This window comes from Vulpes vulpes, chromosome 9 (genome assembly GCF_048418805.1).
Source record: "Vulpes vulpes isolate BD-2025 chromosome 9, VulVul3, whole genome shotgun sequence".
Taxonomy (NCBI): Eukaryota; Metazoa; Chordata; class Mammalia; order Carnivora; family Canidae; genus Vulpes; species Vulpes vulpes.
Genome location: NC_132788.1, coordinates 65,875,983 through 65,896,298, shown reverse-complemented (window position 1 = coordinate 65,896,298; position 20,316 = coordinate 65,875,983). Strand labels below are relative to the sequence as shown.

Below are 20,316 nucleotides of genomic sequence, written 5' to 3'. Positions count from 1 at the left end.
CATCAAGTGTGTGGTTGTTTCTGTATGTGGTCCAGGCTGGTTGGGAACAGGGTGGGTAGGAGATAGGATTGAAAGAAAGACAGTTTGATTTTTGGATTTCTTTGTTTTTTCAATAATATACTTATTACGTATTCACAAAGTATTATTATTTTTTAAAGATTTTATTTATTTATTCATGAGAGACACAGAAAGAGAGAGAGGGGCAGAGACACAGGCAGAGGGAGAAGCAGGCTCCACATAGGGAGCCTGACGTGGGACTCGATCCTAGGACGCCAGGATCACACCCTAGGCCGAAGGCAGGTGCCAAACTGCTGAGCCACCCAGGGATCCCCCTACTCAAAAATTAAAGGTAAATGAACGTTTTTACCTAATCTAAGCCTAGTAGATGATCACACTTGCTTCCGATTATACATCTCTTTACTGACACATTTTCTAAAACTGCATGTTGTGCTAGAAATTTAAAATAAGTTAAGTTTGGTTAAAATTCATTATTGAAAAACTAAGTCACAAAAATTATTTTAATCTCATACCTGACTTTGCTTAGTCAATTTAGAATTTCTTTGTACAACTCTGTCCTTATGCTTCAGCTTCTGATAAAATTCCATTTTGCTTTGAAATATGTGAGAACATCCACTAATCAAAGAGCCTAACCTTGTCACTGAAGCATTCTAATCCATTCGAAGCATTTATAAGCATATAAACATGTTAAAGTGTTTTTTTATGTGAAGTTTTACATATTTTATCACGTGCACAAAGTTTAAAGAAGTTAATTGGCCATCTGCATTTCTTAGCCATTTTTCCTCCTTCTCAAGGGGGATATAATATCTTACTTTTAGCCTAGGGTTAAAAATCATCCCTTCAAGTGGTAAGATGTTTTTAGCACATGCAAGGATGTTTTCCTGTCTGTAGAAGATTCTTACCACACGACACCATATTTCTCTTAGAGATCTTTTGGCTCTTTACCTTAAATACAAGAACTTATCTTTCATATTTTTTTTTAATTGACACGATTAAGATTAATGCTCAGTTCATTCCAAATGCAACTTAAACTTTAAAAACTCCCTTAAAATAAGCATGCTTCTCCAACTAGTTCCAGTTATCTGCCCTCAACCCACCCTCCTCGTATCTTTTGAAACACTTCCCATAATCACTAAATAATTTATAATTTGTCATTTCATGTTTGTCTTCGTGATAGAATGCAAAGATATTAGCCAGATCTTTCCTAATTATCAAGGTGCATTCCCTAGGCCCTAAGAAAATATAACAGAGTGCCTTTTACATAAGAGCTTCTCAATATATTTATTTGAATAAATGAACAAACGAATTGCCTTTTTTTTCCCCCAAGACCTTTCCATCTGTTAGAAATGAAAAGTGTTAGAGGTTAGAGACTATTTCAAAGGTATTGGTTACATGTAGCTAACATATAATTGAATCCAATTATATACTTTTTTCATTTATTGTTAATGAAGCAATCATATATCAGTGTAAATTTAATATTGACAGGACCAGTAATTCAACATCTTTGAGGTAATAGAACTTGGCGGGCTTCATTAAATGTAATGATCACATTTCAAAAAATATTTTGCATCAATAATCCCAACAACTAGTACTTCTTACACTTTACTAAGAATATAAACTAGAGCAATGAAGTGGCTACCCATCTATAAGGTGGGTTCTACATAGAATACAGCTTATTTCCAACAGGCAGTATTTTCAGAAAGACCAGCAGAATCAAGCCAGCATTGGATATTAAAAATATATATAGCATGTACAAATGGAAAATATATCTTCTATTCAAAATAGTTTAATTTTCTTTGGGTTGTTATAATGACAATTTCTTTAACCTGATGAGATAACAGATTTTTAAAGATGTAATCATGTATTTATCTTATGGTTTGCACAAGATGTACCTTTAGTACATCCAGATTTTCATAATCCATCAAACAGTTTTTCAGTATGTGTTATGGCAGGATATTCTAGAACTGCCAAGAAAAGTAAATTCACAGAGCTGCCTGCAACTCACTAACTATAACAAATTAGCATAAGCAGCCCCATTTTAGAAGGAATGGCTTTTACAAGTTACACAGAAAAATAATGTGATTTTTGCATTTGTATCATTAAAAACTGTCCCTGTAGTACATGATTTCATCATAAATATTAAACACAGCCCGAAGAATTTAACACAGGTAGTTAGTCGGTTTGAGGTGGAACTTTTTAGCGAAACAGAATGGGTTATGACCTTAAGACTAACTAGGAAAACTAGCTTAAAAGTACCTATTTTTATGGATTTTTTTCTACTTTGAAAAAATGCATATCAAATAAAACCTCTCAACACTTGTCAGCTCTCCTGTGAACATACCATATAAATGGACTGGCACCGACTGCCAGGAAAAAGGAAAGGCCAAATTACTCCCTTCCACCCATGCTGTGAAGTTCAGAGAGAAATCTGTCCTAGACCCATACCATACAGATAGCATACAATGAGCCATTTAGCAAGAACTGAAGAATGGAAAAAATTCTTCAGATTTCTCCGCACAATAGCAAAGACCTTATTTTCTTAGTCACCCTCACAATTTAAAATGCCTCTGGCTGGTTATTCACAGCACAAAACAAAGGTGAGCCTTTTCAAGCATCTAATTAGCTGAAGTTCTATTAATTCCGGCAAAAAGAATTAATAAGTCCAGAAGGCAAAGAAAACTATGGCTGCAGGCTTACCTTGTTTCAAATATATCCATCGTGCAGTTGGTTGCCTGTGCACTACAAAGCATTAGTACCCAGAATAAACTAAGAACTAAACAAAGATATAGAGTCCACTTTGTGCACTATGCTGGTAAACATGGAACCATCAAGTAATCATTGATAATCAACTGAAAAGTATTATCTTTTTACAGAACCTAATACACTGTTGGAAGCTACTGAATTTTGTGAAGGATACAGCTTATGGACACAGGACCATCGCTAGCCCCTTCCACTATGAAGGGTGGAGAAAGCTTGAACCAGCTTGCTTCAGAAGGGATGGGAAAGGGTCGGGGTAGGACAAAAGCAGGGGCAATGGTGGAAGTGCAAGCTAAGTAGGGCTTAGAGACAAATTAGGAGATGACTGTCCTGCCATTGACAACCAACCACCAACTCTTATTTCTTAGTCTGATGCTAGATTTTCATTTAATTTCTCTCTCTTCCTCAAACTCAAAATGTCAAACTCATCCTTCACTCTCTCCAATGCCTTTTCCCAAAGTGCTTTCTCACCTGCGTTCCCTACTGAAATGCAGAACACCTAATTGCCTGTGCTAGAAATTTGGGAGTGACCCAGTTCCATGCCCTGTCAATCACCAAGTCCCGCTGAGTCTACCTTTCAAATAATTTCAAAATGTTTGCCGTTCTTTCCATCCCTACAATGGCCATCCCTATTATGGCCATCTAATTCAGGCTGCACCTAACTCCTCTGACAACAACTTCCTAAATTATCTCCCCGCCTCCACTCTAACCCTTTCCAATTCATTTTTTTTGCATCAAAATCAATTTTTTAATATCTTTTTTTTAAAGTAAGCTTACACCTAATGTGAGGCTTGAACTCATGACCTTGAGATCAAGAGTCACGTGCTCTACTGACTGAGCCAGCCAGGCACCCCCCAAATCCCTTTTTTACACTGATTACATCATTCCCAAATTTAATTCCTGACTTTCAGAGCCATTATATGTCCTCCCATCTTATTCTGACCTCAGTTTACCTCCCTTGTTTCATCTTGAGCCTCTTTTGCACACAAACACCAAGATGCTTTACTTTTAGGTTGCTTGAGAGAAATGTGCTAGATCAAAACTTGGTACCTTTGCATTTTTCCTTTCTCTTTGACAGGAATACTTTGGTTCTCCATTCGCCCATATAGTACTTCCTCATCATCCTTTTTTGTCCCAGTGTGGAAACCCCTTCCTTCCGGAAGCCCTCACCCACCTATAGTGCAAGTGAGATGCTGGGGCTGCCCTATGCACACCTTCCTCATAGCACTTGCACTGGAGGTGGCTGTTTCCTCTATTAGACTATGAGCTCCTGTGAGCTGGATTCATTGTTCACCACTGACTAGGCCAGGCACATCATAGGCCTTTGTAAGCAATGGTTAAATGAAAGACTCTAACTATAATATCCAGGATAGAGTTCAATTAAATGAGATTTATACAACCCATAAGTAGCCAAATGAAGTTTTCTAGCTATTTCAACTTACTATGATAAACTTATGGTGCCCCAAACACACTGGGTTATAAGAATGCCTGAGTCACTTATTAAAAATGACAGAGTCCTGACTCTGAAAGCACAAGAAATTGGTAAATGTGTTTGAATCTGAAGAGGAGAGCTGGTGATTAGGAGCAGGAATGACTTGCTTTTTACCATATCCTTTTGATTTTTTATTTGCCTTAAAAGAAGAAAAATTTAAAATATACACATACATATATATGTTTTAAATATTCATTTATTGTTGGAAGAATATATACACACACACAAAAAAGTGATAATGATCACCTTCTCTAGGAAGGTGAATTGGGTGGGATTTGGGGAGGACAAGGTTGGGAAAGATAATTCTTTTTTTTTTTTTTTTTTTTTTTGCAAAGATAATTCTTAATGAAATTCTTTCATACCTCTTAGAATTTCCAATCATGTTGAATGACTTGGTCCAAATTTTAAAAAATCAAGCAGAAATACAGATTTATAGGGCCCTTCCTAGAGCTACTAATTCATGACACTGGAGGTGGGGTCTGGAACTCTGTATTTTAAACAAACTCCCTGGGTCACACCCATGATCTGGAAAGTTTGGGGAACAGGGTTAAGGTTGGACTTGAACTTGGAGATCATCTAATCCAATAATTCTTAGATCTGAGCATCATCCTTGATTTAATCAGACTATATATGGGAAGAGGCCAGGGAAATCAGTATCATTTAAAGTGCTTCAGGGCATTCTGATACAGGCACTGCTTGCAGCTTGCACTGAGACCACTGGTCCAGTGCCATTAATCACTCAACCAATACATGCATCTCGACTCAATCTTGTGTGCACAGAAATGGCTCTATCATTATGGTGGCCAGCCTCCAAGATAGCCTGCAATGATTCCCACTTCCTAGTCTTTACACCCTTATGTGGTCCACTGCTGCACCGAATATGGATGACCTGTCTAACCAATAGGATACTGTGGAATTGACGCACTATGATTTCCAGCACTAGGTTATAAAAGATGCTGTGGCTTCTGTCCGGCTCTGTCTTGGATTGTCCACTCTGGAGAAGCTAGATACTATTGTGAGGACATGTAGGGAGCCATATGGTGACCAAGTAAATCCTCTTGCCAGCACTGACTTGCCAGTTATGTGAATAAACCATCTTGAAAGTGGATTATCCAGCCCTAGTCTAACCTTCAAGTGCAGCATTGGCTGTCATCTTAACTTTAAACTCCTTAGAGATCATGAGATAGAATCAACAGTTCCAGATGCACTGAAACTGTGTGAAGTAATAAATGTTTCTTACTGTTTTAAACTAATAAGTTTTTGGGATGCCTGGGTGGCTCAGTTGGCGAAGCATCTGCCTTCAGCTCAGGTCATCAACTCAGGGTCCTGGGATCAAACCCTGAGTCAGGCTCCCGCTGAGCATAGAGCCTGTTTCTGCCTCTCCCCATCCCCACTCGTGCTCTCTCTCTCTCTAAAACAAAGAAATAAATAAAATCTTTAAAAAAAATAAGCTACTAAGTTTTGGGGAAACTGTTACACAGCCTTAGGTAATTAATACAATCACACTTTCCCGTATGTGTTGTTCTTACCAGTGGCCTCATTTCCATGTCATTTTCATCTCCCAACGGGCAAAAATTTTGGTTGTTCTTTTTCCTAAGCCTGCAACTAAGGTATTAAAATATGCTATTTGCTTTTACAGATCGAGCGTCAGTTCAGAGTGCCATCATAGGACTTTCTGACCTGTGCGATGTTGCTTCTTAAATAATGCTGATGAGCATTGTAAAGACTTACAAGTTCTCCCTCCTGCGGTCCTCTGAGGTTTGGCTTGATGGGATGGGAGAAAATCAAGGCATCTTTTTTGTAGTGATGAAGATCTGTGTGTTTGTCCACTGCAGGCCTCATGCCAGTATGCTTCATGCCTCCTGATGCCTCTCTCTGACTTTTCCCTAGGAACAGAGGGCAGGAGGATTGTAAGGGACTTTAGCTTGTGATGAGGAAATTATAATGAGTATATTCATTGTACTCTACTAAACTGGGGTCTGACCTGAAAATATTGGTCTCTATCTTGACAGAAGAGATGTGCACCTGATTTTCATCTGGCAAATTATACAGGAGCCACACCACCAATATTGGAAAGAATATTCCACATACAATTTCCCTCCAAGTCCTAGGAGTACTTTGGAAGGAGGCCAGTACTCTCTCTCCCTCCTTGATGTCACCTGTAAGAATCACATTAGGTTTCACTAATTAATTATCACCAAAGCTTTAAAGCAAATATGTATATTTGCTTTATGCCAGCTTTTCCTCATTTCTGCTAGTTTCTGAGAGTCATGATCATTTGGTTTGATAAGAGTGGACAGTTGATTATTTAAAAATCCAAAATCCTAAGCCCACTGGTGTGATTCTGCTTGCATATAAAACCAAAGGTCCATTGGTGAAACATTAAACGGAATTAGGAGAATGTGGGATGTGTGTTGCTTTGTGTTGCCTAGCAATATGGTTAGGGCACAGGAATCACAGAGAGGATGAAATTCACACCCACAAGGAAATCACATTATTCATAAACACACACACTCACACACACACAGGCATATACACACATCTGACATCTCTGGAAGAATGTTACAAACCATGAGTACAGAATTATAGTCACAAGTAGAATAGTCTTTGGAACATTGTATAATATACATGCTGGTTGCGCTGTTACTTATACTTCAATGTTGGTGTGTATGTATCTGTCCTTTAAAGCAAAAAATATATGCTTATGAATGGACTTCACAACACCCCTCATAGACGTGAGCCCAGTCAGTATTAAGTAAAACTCACATTTTTAGAATGAATATATTAATATGAAAAATTACAGGAAGAAATATTTAATATATAGAAAAACTTTAATCTCTTTGCTCATCCTTATTTCAAAATACTGAGATTTGCCATTCATTTTCATAAGACCAAGTGTGATGGTAGAAAGCATGATCATTGGGGCACCTGGGTGGCTCAGTGGGCTAAGTGTCTGCCTTCAGTTCAAGTCATGATCCTCAGGTCCTGAGATCAAGCCCTGCATAGGGCTCCTTGCTCAGTGGGGAGTCTGCTTCTCCTTCTCCCTCTGCCCCTCCCCCCACTTGTGTGCTATCTCTCCATCTCAAATAAATAAATATCTTTTTAAAAAAAGCATGATCATTAATGTCAGATACTTGATTTCAAATCCCAACTCTGTCTTTTGCAATGTTGTGTGATTTCCCTCAACCTTACTTTCTTTACCTATGAATTAGAACTATAGTAATATTTGACTTATAGGGCCATTGTGAGGATTAAAATAAGGAAACCCATGTAAAGAACAGAGGCAAGTCATGGCCCTCCAAATACAGTAGCCTTTCTACTCCTTATTACTGTTATTATGCAAAAGGCCTCTTGAATGCCTCCCAATAAATAAAGGCCACCAGTGAACCCAAGCAATGTGTTCAGTAGAGATTTTGCCTGTAAAAAGACTGTTTGGTTTTCAGGAAGAGAAGTCTATGGCCTCCAGTCCCTTCCCTGAATGAAAGGATCTCGGTGGAAGTAACCCTACTCTTTCCTCTCTTGGCCTAATCAATTGGTTCTTCCAAAGTCAGGGAGCCAACCAACTCAGCTCTAAGGATGAGAACCAAGACTCTAATGTGACCACTTACCAAAAGAAATCTCTACCCTAAGGCTACACAGCCTAGTGTCTTCCCAGTTCCAGGCTCCTCTCCCAGAACAATTTAGTCCTCCATCCTGTACCCTCCCAGGTTGCAAATCTGGAAGTCCTTGATAGAACTTCCCTCTTGCTTCTTTCCAGCTAACTTGGGAATGTTCTCATTTCTCTGTAGAGCTGGGATTTCCTGGATACATATTGCTTTCCCAGGCTATTGTCGAGGGGAACTGGCAGGTGGGGGCGAGGGATGGGAGGAGGCATCAGCCATCTCCTCTGCATGAGCTGTAAGCTCTAGTTCCCAGCAGCGTTTCTCCCTTAAGATCTAGGTGAAAAAGAAGAGAATAACTGAGCTGCCAGCCTTCCCCTAGGGAGAGGTAAGCAATTAGCAGAGCGCCCTGAGAAGCACTGGGTAAAAACAACATGTGTACCCTACCAGGCAAAAGATGAACAGTGAGTGATGTGTGAGAACAAGAAAATTATATGGATTCTATTTTAAGATTAAAACGTGAATCAAAAAAACAACTTTAAAAAGATATTTTAATTTATTCCTAATATCCTGCTACTTGTATGAATTTGGGATTTTTTTTTCCTTTGCAACTATTCTGAACAGAATTAAATTACAACTGCTGTGGTTACTTATTATGGTTTAGAAAATTCCATTTATTTAGCTAAAAATAAATTTTTTTCCCTTTGGTTTTTAAATGTCCTTGAAACAATGATGAGTTAGAAAATAAAATGGAAGAAAGGACCTCATTTGTGTTGGCAACAAAAAAGATTAAGTTCCTAGGAATAAACTGGAGAAGTGAACAGCTACACGAAGATTTTTGAAGCTACTGAGGGTCATAAAGAAGACTTGAACAACTTGAAGGATATTTATGTTTTTAGATAAAAGGGATTTTATAAAGAGGTCAATTCTTCCATGTTTATACGGAAGAATAAACATGCCAACGTATGCAGGAAAATCCTGAAAAAGAAAAACAAGGGTTAACTTAGCTGCATTAGATACTAAAACGTAAAGCTACAATCATTAAAAAGGCACAATATATGAATAGATAGCAGCTCAATGGAAACAGAAAGGGACTCAAATACAAAAAGAAATTTAGTATAAGCTAAACCGGTATCTCTTATCAGTGGAGAGAGATGCCCATTCAATAAATGGTGTTCAAGCAATTGAGCAGCTCTGAGGAGAAAATATTACAGTTGGATTCAAACCTTTCACCTTTTGTCATGATAAATTCCAGATGGATAACATTTTTAGAAATAAAGGGAAAGAAAATTCTGAGCATAGAAGAATAAATTGTTAGGTAATTTTTAAATATAATTTCAGAATAGGGTAGGCCCTGAAATATAAAATAAAAGCCAGAATCCATAAAAAAAAAGATTGGTATATACATAAAATCCAGTACTTCCGTATGGCCAAACAACAACAAAACACTGGCAAAGTTGAAAGACAAAAAACAAACTTTAGGAAAAAATTGCAATTCAGATAACATGTAAAGGGTTCCTACAGATTAATATGAAAAATATCAACAGGAAAAAAGAGAGTTTGCAGAAAAAGAAATAAATTGAAGGAAGTTCTAGTTCACTCATATAAAGATAGCATTTTCACCTGTCCAATTGGGCAAAATCAAGTTAAATTCGCTGTTGAAACAAGCATGGTTTACGTCACTCCAATTTTACTAATGAGAGGTTAAATTGTTCAACACCATCATGGGCAATCTGGCAATATATATCAAAATCATACATGGGCCTGTATTTTAATGCAACAATTTCAAGTCATCCTATATGTGTGCTCAAGCATGTGTGAAATAATGTGTGTACTAAGTTATTTAATACATAATTTTCTGTAATAGCAAAAGATTGGAAATAATCTAAATGCTTACCAATACGAAATTTGTTAAATTGGGCTACATCTCCATAGCAGAGCATTATGTAGCTGTTAAAAAAAGACAAGGAAGCCCTTTATATACTGATGTGAAGGGGTTTCCATGACCTATTGTAAAGTAAACAGTAAACCCAAAACTGCAGTCATTAGTTGTCTCCAGAAACGAAACAACTGGGAAAGAGATTTTCTCTTCACACCCCTTTATCTTTGGAAATGTGAATGCTGTTAGTGTATTACTTAGTCCACAAATAACATTTAAAAATGAATAAAAGCCCTTGCCACTTCGACTGTTTTCATGTAAAGAGTTTAGTGTTTTATTGAGTATTTTGACGATCTTGCTACAGCGAATAGCTAAAGATCTTTCAGGACTTCCATGTTATCATGGTCTTTACAGAGTTGGATTTTAAACATTAATCCTCCAAGCAAGAATGACAAATAAAGCCCATCTCTTCTGAATGTGGCACTTTCTACTGTGCTATTACCTGATTTAATGTTACAGGTTAGAATTGGTGGACAGCAAAATTCTAAGACAACCCCCAAGTTCGCTTGAGTTTTATTAGAACATAGCCCTGCCCCTTTGTTTATGCATAATCTGTGGCTGCTTTCCTGTTACAACACAGAGCTGAGTACTCACAAGAAGTCACATGACTCCAAAAACCTACAATCTTTAGTATTTGTTCCTTTACAGGAAAAATTGGCCCACCTGTGGTTTAAACCATTTTGAGTTGGGTCTCCTGTTATTTGCAGCTTAAGAGCACTTGTACAATATTGATCTCTTTCATTCTGATGAAAAGTGAAATAACACTAAACTCAAACTGATAATAATGACTATGCATGTTTCAAAGTAAACCTTTATTAAAATAAAATAAACTATACATACAGAAAAGTTTACAAATCATTATTGCATAGCTCCATGCTTTGTAGCTATCACCAAACTCTAGGAGTTCCCTTTAAGAACTATATCCCCCACCCCAAAGAAACTCGCTGTTCAGATTTCTATCAGAATACATCTCTATAGACAAATTTTGACTGTGGACTTCAGATAAACGGATTCATAAGTATGTGTCCTTTTGTGTCTGAATTCTTTTGCTCAGCATTTTGTTTGTGAAATTCATCTATATTGTGTGTAGCAGGAGCTCACTTTCTCTCATCGCCATGTAACATGCCATCGTACAAACATACCACAGTTTATTTATCCAGTCTACAGTTGATGGACATTTGAGTTGTCACTAATTTTTACTATTACGACTAATGCTACTGTGAATAATATAATTCTTTGGTGCATGTATACATACTTTGGTGCATGTATATACACTTTTATATATTTCATTTATGTTATAACATATATATAACTTCTCTCTATATAGAGAGAAGTTTCATATATATATATATATATATATATACATAAAACACACATATAACTTATATACATCATTGAGTGGAATTGTGGGGAAATTCATATGTGGGTCATCCATATATGATTTTTACTAAGGATAGTAAAAAGTGATTCCATGTCAGAAAGTGCATAGCTCCGTTGAACAGAAATTTAGTCTTCTTTCTATTTTTCACAGAGAGATTAAGTCAGCAGAGTATGAAGTTCAAAAGACCACACACAACCAGATGAAATAACTACAAAATGAAAAACTAAAACAATTACCAACAAGCTAATTTCCCCTTCAAACCCACACCATGACTTTAAGGAAGTTGCAAGCTGCTGTCTTAGAGACTAATTGTTTAAGCAGCTGAATTCAAATCAATACTTCCTTTGGAACACTGGGAAGGCTCAAATGGCCTTGGCATGCCATTGAGTCACAGAGGTACATTTTCTTTAGAGGAAAAAGTGATGAAAGTTAGAAATGGATGGGATGGAAAGGAGCATCCGTGGACCCAGAGCTCCAAAATCTAAAGCAGAACCCTGGCAGTTAAGCTCCAGCTTAACTTTGCTATTTAGCAACCATGTTGCATAGAAAAGCCACATAAAATCAAGATTTCATCAGAGGGCACTTTCTCCTATTCCAGCCACCACCTCTGACGGGTACTTGTGTCTGTGGCTCCCTCCTTTACCCAGGCCGCATTCTCCAAGGGCCCCAAAACAGCATACCAAGTGTTTTTTGTTTTACCAAGCAGCACCCAAGAGTTGCATCAATAGCATATAGTCTGATACATACCAGGGAAATGAAGAGAACCAAGAGTCTACGAAGGCAATCAGGAGACCAATTATTAGGCATAACATTTGATAGAAATTCTTTTTCCACTCATTGTTATTATCAAACCAGTAGAGAAGATTCAATATGATAATTATCAGAATGAGTCATCAGGAGCCACAGGGTGCTAGGGTCAAACTCAGGGCTTTGTGGTTTTGAGCTAGTGTCCTCCCAACAAGATAGCAAATTGCAAATCTAACTATCTTGGCTTGTTTCTCCAGTTTAGCCAACTGTAAAGTAAAGATTGCTTTAAGAAAGAAAGGAAGAGGGACACCTGGGTGGCCCAGTGGTTGAGCATCTGCCTTTGGCTCAGGGGGTGATCCTAGGGTCCTGGGATAGAGTCCCACATCAGGCTCTCTGGAGGGAGCCTGCTTCTCCCTCTGCCTATGTCTCTGCTTCTCTCTTTCTGTGTCTCTCACGAATAAATAAGAAAGAAAGGAAGAGAGAGAAAGAGCAAGAAAAAAGAAGAAAAGGAGGAAAAGTGAAGGAGTAGGGGGTAGGGGAAGGCAAGGATCCTAAGAAATATTTCACCAGCCCAAATTTCCAGGGCAGTGCAGAGCATGTCTTCTATCCTGGTGGTCTGCTCCAGGTATAGGATGGTATACCTCACAGCTGCTTCTTCAACTTTCTCTAGAAACTTTAGTATCTCCCTCGGCTTCCAAGGGCCAACGACAGGCAGCTCTGAGGCAGCTCTTCTGGCAGCATAGACGTGGCTGCCACAAGCCCCTCTCTAGGACGAATAAGAGAAAAGGAAGCAGAGAAAGGAATGTTTTCTCTCTGCAACTTTGTAACTGAACAATACACAGGAAGAAAGGAGCAGAACATTCTAAGTTCTGGAGTACAGACATAGCAGCCATCTGTGGCCACCTTGTCTAGAGCAGTGTTGTCTGATTTTCCATATTCTCTCTCACCATTAAACCAAAATAATTTGTCTCTTAATTTTAATTTAGAGAAGACAGTCACAGAATGCTACTGGTCGTTTACAGGTACCTTTAGCCATCTGTAGGTTCTGTAGCAACCATAATCCTTTCTGTTTTACAAAACTCTTGGCTCTTGGAAGTTGCCAACAGTGTCCTACTTTAATTTTGAAAATCTCATTTTTTTTCCCCTAAACTGTTGAAAAAGAGCCTCTTCCCTTTCCCCACCCTCAGTTTTCAGGAGCACTTATCTTGAAAGCTTCTTGCAGACATTTATTACTCCTCCTAAGAGGTGGCTAAGGTCTGTTACCCCCATTTTATTGCCAAGGAAACTGAGATAGTGAGAAGTTGAGTGGCTTGCCGAAGGTCATACACTGAGTCAGGGGCAAACTCAGAACTTGGTGTTCCTGGCAGCCTCACCAATCTCACCTCGGCTGCCTCACCTCTATTTGAACTGTCTGGAAAATAGGCTTTCAAGAATTCTGACGAGTGCACTGAAACTACCAGTTTTATTCGTTAATGGTGACTTAATAACTGCATATACTCATGTTATTCATTGACCTACAGCCAAAAGCCATTCATTTACTAGATGCATGGCCTACAAGGGACTATTTCCCTCACTTTTCACCGATTGCAATAAAACACTTCCCTGGGACCACACGAGAGTCCAGTAAGACCAGACACCAAAGTAAAAGCATGAGTTGTCCTTTTGGTCTCTAAGAGAACAAATGTCTCAACTCCATACAAACTCCAGATCATGGCCTCTGTCACAAAACCCTTACCTCACGTTCCGGCCTGGTAGGCCACCTTCAGCCACCTAAGTGCTTCTGAGAGTGAGTCTCAGCGGGTTACAGAAACTGCCTGCATTCTGGTCTCTCTGATCCCCTGTTCACTCTCCCCTCCTGTATGCCTCAAAATCTCCAATGGCCTTGAAGGTTCATTTTAAGAATCGCCCTCCTAACAAGCCACTCCCTACTTCTCCACCAACCCTGAGGCCTGTTTCTTTGAAGCCCTTATCTAACGCCATCTTCTTTCCCCGGCCTAGCTTACCCACCAGCCTGTGCCCCCACCGTGGAAAGTCAACACTAGGACAGAAGGCTTTATCCACCTGCGTGTGGTCTGAGATGGAAAACGCAGTTCACCTCACGGAGTTTGGAACTGCTTGCTACAGGGGTAGGCAAACTTTTTTCTGGAAATATCTTAGATGTTGCCGGTTATGAACAGTTGCTGTTGATTCTTCTGCGCTTTCTTTGTTACCATGTTTTAAAAAACATAAAAAACATCCTTGGGTCCCAGGTCAGCTGGGAGCTGGATTGGCCCTCAGACCATAGTTTGCTTGAGACTGGCTTAGTGAATATTTCTGGCATTATCACCGATGGTCCTGAGTTATGTTGGAAATTACTTAGTTTGTGTTTACGGACATTTTTGCATAATTGATTATTTTTCTACTGGTTAAAAAATGACAGTGTTTGTGGCGTAGCTGGGTGGCTCAGTCGGTTAAGCATCTGCCTTCAGCTCAGGTCATGAACTCAGGGTCCTGGGACAGAGCCTCTCGTAGGGGCTTCCTACTCAGTGGGGAGCCTGCTTCTCCCTCTTCCTCTGCTGCTCCTTTCTTCACCCCTCTCCTGCTCTCTCTCTCAAATAAATAAATAACATTTTTTTTAAATGACAGTATTTGTATGGGAGAATGCTTTCTTCCATTTTTCTAATATTGTGAAAGATCAGTGGTGCACATAGCCCCAGTACATTTTTATATGCTTAATTAACTTTTGGTACTTTTAAATGAAATTCCATACTACGGCATCTGTATTTATTTATTTTTTTAAAAAATCCAAACAGTTAAAACCTGGCTTAAGCCCAGCATTTATGTATGTGGAATCATGAACTTGCAAAATCCATGCGTGCATCTTTTCACGTCATTCAAGGGCCAAATTCCATCACCTTTACAGAAATTGTGCCAGAGCTATTGAGGCCTCATGGTTGTTTTTTTTTTTTTTTTAGGAAGCAGGATAATAAAAGTAGCTCTGTAACACTGATAGGATTGTTTTTTTAAGGTGTTGCAAAATGTTTCATTTGTCCTGTCAATGATTGCTCCGAAGCAGGATCTTGGACAAGTTAATATTTATAATGCCTGAAACTCTGGAAAGAAGGACAAAAGAAATGGTCCCTTTCAAGTCTCACAGCCCTGGGTTACTGTTTAGTGCCCACACGATACCACCCTTACCCCCTCCCCGGCCTCAGAATACTGCAGAGTAATAAGCATTAACTGTTTAGTCATTTCCTGCGTCACGTTTGTCAGACATCATAGTCTTCCCCTATTAACATATCTAACCGAGTTACAGTTCAAACAGCCGGTTTCCATATCAGCAGCTGTTTGGTTTAATATCTTTTCAGCAAAGGTGCCATAGGGAGCCTTTCCAAAGCCCTCCTGTTAATACTTCAGCCTGTTTTCCCGAGGAGATCCAGCTGAGACTAGTGTCCTGGTAATTTGCCAGAGTGTGTGATTCGTGAAACTTTCGCATATGAAATTCTCTTAAAGATGTCACATCTGAAAACCTCAGCGACATTTAATTGTGTGTTGGAGGGCATGTCATGATTTTATTGGTATGCTGGAGGTTAGTCTGTCCTGGGAGGGCAGCGTGCACACACTGTAACGGATGGTTGCTTGGCCTATACGAAGGGAGGTCTGCAGAACTATAATAATCCCAGCGGAGGTGACGGTAGCAAGAAGCCTGTTGCCTTCTCCCTTTTGACAAGGAAGCCATGTTAGCTAGGTGACCAATTAAGGAAGCAGAAAACAGCAAGAAGGAAGGTATAAAATTATCTTATAAAAATCCTCTTCAAAATTAGAGCTATTTAGCACATAATAAAAATACATGGGCAAAAGCAGTGCAGAATTTTATTAAAAATAATCTTGTCCTCTAAAAGTGAAGCTGGATCTACCATAAATTTTTTTTGTTAAGATTTATTTATTTTAGAGAGAGTTTGAGAGCAGGAAGAAGGGGCAGAGGAAGAGAGAGCCTTAAGTGGACTCTATGCTGAGCACAAAGCCTGACCTGGGGCTCTATCCCGAGACACTGAGCAGAAACCAAGGGTCAGATGTTTAACTGTGCCACCCAGACACCGCAGATCTACTGTAAATTTTTAAAATATCTTTGTTTCATTAAAGGACAGTGGGCTTTCATGCTAGAAATAGCCATGATTAAAAAATATATATCATTTGATATTAGCTTCTGTTTTATATTGAGAAAATGACATTTACTATATTTAAAATGCCTTATGAAAATGGAAAATACAAGAACAAATTGTGCTGAATTGAACAGTATTTTCTAAAGTTTGCACTAGCCTGGTAAATCAGTATTTCTTATACTACTGGTTTTCTGCTGTTTGTTTCATATGTCTTGCAAGCAGGTAAGAAGAAACAGTGGAAAATACATTGTCTCTTTGGTTTTTAATTCTTAGCTTGGATGTGTCTGGGTTCAGAGTCTCTTAGGTTGAATCTTATGAAATTGCCACTTATTTAGGTAAAAAATCATCAGATATTGGCAATTTCATAAGTGGCTGCTGGCTACCTCCTCAATATTTCTCCTTTGTTATCCTGACAGTTCTGTCTCTGATTCTTGTCAATTGGCCATGGGTAAATCAAAAAGTCACAGGATAAAAATTTATCCTTGCATAATAGGATAATAAGTAGTAATAAATAATAGATAAAAGATGAAAACAGATAATGATGGATAATAGATATATAGATGCAAGATAGATACTAACACATCATAGAATACAGAAGAGTATTTTATCCCTCCCAATCAAAAAAAAAAAAAAACAATAGAAACTTTCTCTTTTGTGAAGGAAATAAACATTCTTTTAACATGCCCCAAGTCAGGGGTTTTGAAGTCCTCCACTTATTTTCTTAATGAACTGATCATAATGTTAATAGCAGTTAACATGTATTGAATACCTCACCAAGTGCCAGTGTCTGTAAAAAGATATTTCCATTTTCTCTTTTCTTCCTCCAAACAACTCTAGGAGTTATCTCTGTTTTACAGATGAAACTTTTGGGAGAGCAAGAGGAGCCTTATGTTTTATTTGATTAAGTGGAGGGAAGACTGGAGAGATGGAAAAAAATTTTAGCCAGTCAACCTATTTTATGTCAAATAAACAAAGCCTTGGTGTCAAAATCTGGGAATCTCTGTTGATATGGTTTGATTGCAAATCATACTTCTGTTCCTTGAATTTGAACTTTAAAATCTTAGTTTGTGCTAAGGTGATATGACCCCAGGATGTAATTTTCCTCTCAGTATAGCATTATCCTTCTCTGTAAAATAACAAAATACCTATCTCATAGAAGCATTGAGATTTCCACTGATACTTGACATCTTCAGATAAAGATGAATATGAAGTAGTATAACCTATTCCAAAACTGAAGAGAACCACTCTTTGGTTATTCTGCTTTCATAATAATTGCCGTTTCTCATTTGTTAGTTTGTGGCAACAGATGGACAAGAAAAAAAAAAAAGCTAGAATCCATAGAAAACATTCCGATAGATATCAGTTTTATAGATTTATAGTTTCTTTTCCTAAACTGTACTGTTCAACAAAGATAACAAAAATCTCTGCCATATGACATGCATTTTTAAAGGTATAGAGAATTTTAGTAATTTACATCCCCTGTACCTCCTCCACATTGTATATGACAAAGAACAGGAAAGAAAAACAGACGGAATTATTGCTACTCTCCAAAGAGCACATGTTTATGAGAACCTTGCTACAAAACCTAATCAGCCACATGAAAATGATGTATTTTTCTGAAGATTGCACATGAGTCAACGGCACAACTAGACAATGTCGTTTTAATTCTCCAGGTTGCAGAATTATCCAAAGAAAAGAAAGCTGATTTTTTTAAATGATAGCTAGAGACATCTTTGAAGACAGTTGAATCTGGGTTGGCAAGGCAAAAAGTCAAACAGCAGATCAAAACAAGAGAAGAAAACTGACTAAAATAAAAGTGATGATATGTTCATGTAATTTAAACATTCAAGTCTGTGTAAATGAATTAAAAATTTTCTCTGAAAGGTTCTGGTAATTTCTCACTCATTGTTAGATAGACCAAATAGTTTAAAACAAACAATCTGTAGAGGTTGAATTAAGGTCCTAGTTTTTAAAACGTGATTAGCAAAGCAGATGGTGATAAAAATTATCACTAAGTAATGATTATGGACACAGCTAAATTGAGCTGTCCAACTGGTATCTCTCATTCTTTGCCTACTTCGAATGTCTCAATCTTACCTCTCATATACACCTATTGTCCTTTCACACTTCTTTTTTTCAACAAGGAATGAAGCAGTTTATATATGGTACACCTGTTAAAAAAGAACACCTGAGAAGAGAGGAAACTCTAGTGAGATGGGACATGGTGATAAAGACCCATTCCTAAAATTCCACAACCACTTGCATTATTCACATATGCAACTTGACTCTAATTTAGAGAAGCGCTTTTCATGAAAACATTATATTACCAAGATTTAAACACTTGTTTTTTCCAAATTAGCTAACTCACTTTCCTTCAGATTAACTAGTTTACAAAAGAATATAATTGATTAGTGAAAAAACAGATTTGACTAATGAGTGAGCTCTGGAAGAGGCTTCTGAGTATGGAGGAGCATTAACTCATACAAATAAGTTGGAACAATGACTCCGGCGGGGAAAAGCACAGAGATGAAACAAGCAGTTGCCTAGGGCAGTGAATTAGCAAGGGCCGCAGACTCTCCAAGTGGCTTCCATGAGAGCAAACACAGCCTTGGAAATTGGATATTGCCCACTTTGCTGGAGGTAGGAGAATCTGTAAATCGGGTACTCACTGGAGAAGTTAAGCAGCCACTCCGCTGAGCTCGGTGGGTGGATGACAGATGGATGTTTTAAAAGTGAATATTCAGAGTTCAGGGCTCACATTAATGCTCTCACTAGTATGGTTTCATAGGAGCGTGCTGCGCTGGCTGTAAGCCAAGCTTGCCTTCTGCCCCTTTCCTCTAGCCCCACGCAGGCTGCTGAGTATGAACCAAATGGCAATGACCAGTAGCAAAGATTGTCTTGGCTTTTGGCTTCTAAGAAGGCTTAGCGTTTGGTTTTGATTTTGGTCCCCCCACCCTCACTTCTGGCAACTGAGTTGGGCTATCGGGGATCTATGTCTGGCAGTTCATCACATTTCCTTACCCACGCTTTTTTTTTTTTTTCCTTTCTCCAAACTCACTCTATCTTATTCTTGGACAGAGCATCTATTTGTATAAACAGCTTCAAAACCCTCTGTGGAAAGCAGCAAACAGACAAACACATAAGACAGACACACAAGATGATAGACTGTATGATCTTAGAGTCCTTTTGGCTAAGTTGAGACCACTTGTTTCAGTTGTGAACCCTGGAGACTCCTGCTAAGTGTGAGTAAATACCTCAAGTGTTCATGTTGCAGGGCTCGCCAACTTGGGCAAAAGGAGAATTTAGGAAGAGAATGATTTGCTGGACGACTGTAACATTAATTCAAGTCTGTAAGAAAGTTTTCGTTTCCTTCATGGAACTCCCTAGACAATGCTCTTTGGAGCATTTTTCCTCTCTTGAGCTAAAAAAGCAAAATAGCACTGGAAGCCTTTTTTTTTTTTTTTTCCAAAGGATTTTATTTATTTATTCATGAAAGATACAGAGAGAGAGAGGCAGAGACACAGGCAGAGGGAGAAGCAGCTCCATGCAGGGAGCCCAATGTGGGACCCGATCCCGGGACTCCAGGGTTACGCCCTGGGCCAAAGGCAGGTGCTAAACCACCGAGCCACCCAGGGATCCCCCTGAAAGCTGTTTTTAAGACGGGATTCATTTTGCTAGACTGTTCATACGATCTCTCTGGACATGTACATCATGTTTTGTTATACTTGGGGCATCATTTCAAGAAAGATGTTAGAGTCCAGTGTTCATATGTAGCTTTGTTAGGTGGTGGTTGAGCAAATCTAGCAAATCCTGCAGCCGTTTTGTAGGTAATCACCAATCTCGCTGCTGCCGGTCGGCTCTCCCCAACCTCAGGAAGAGGCAGGTCTACCTGTCACCAACAGACCTCAGGAAATCACTCAGCTGCTCCTGCCTCCCTGATCTCTAAACCGAAGGGTATGAAGTAGATCGTGATAACAGGCTTGGAGAATTCACCCTCTGCTTTCACAATCATTAGCTCTTTTGATCTTCATAGCAACCCCGAAAGGTGGGCAGGACGGTTGTTATTTAGCAGACGAGGAAATGGAGGCTCAGAGATTAAACGTGTCTAAGATCTTAGAGCAATTAAAATAGAACACCTGAGACCAGAACACAGTTCTAATTCAAGATGTGCTTTGTTGCAGCTCTAACATAATACGGCTCTATTGCAATCTCTTACCTTGCTCAATGTGTGAAGGAAGAAA

General features: G+C 38.7%; 1 long non-coding RNA gene across 1 annotated transcript in view; it reads right to left on the bottom strand.

The window, feature by feature from the left end:
- The window catches only part of LOC140593907 (uncharacterized), a 59,472-nt gene that overhangs the window by 9,170 nt on the left and 29,986 nt on the right, over nt 1-20,316 (bottom strand). Inside the window, exons 2-4 of the long non-coding RNA XR_011994331.1 lie at nt 18,173-18,263; nt 6,252-6,426; nt 5,999-6,153 (exon numbers count right to left, since the gene is read on the bottom strand). This is a non-coding gene — a long non-coding RNA (uncharacterized lncRNA). The remainder of the gene's footprint in view (nt 1-5,998; nt 6,154-6,251; nt 6,427-18,172; nt 18,264-20,316) is intronic.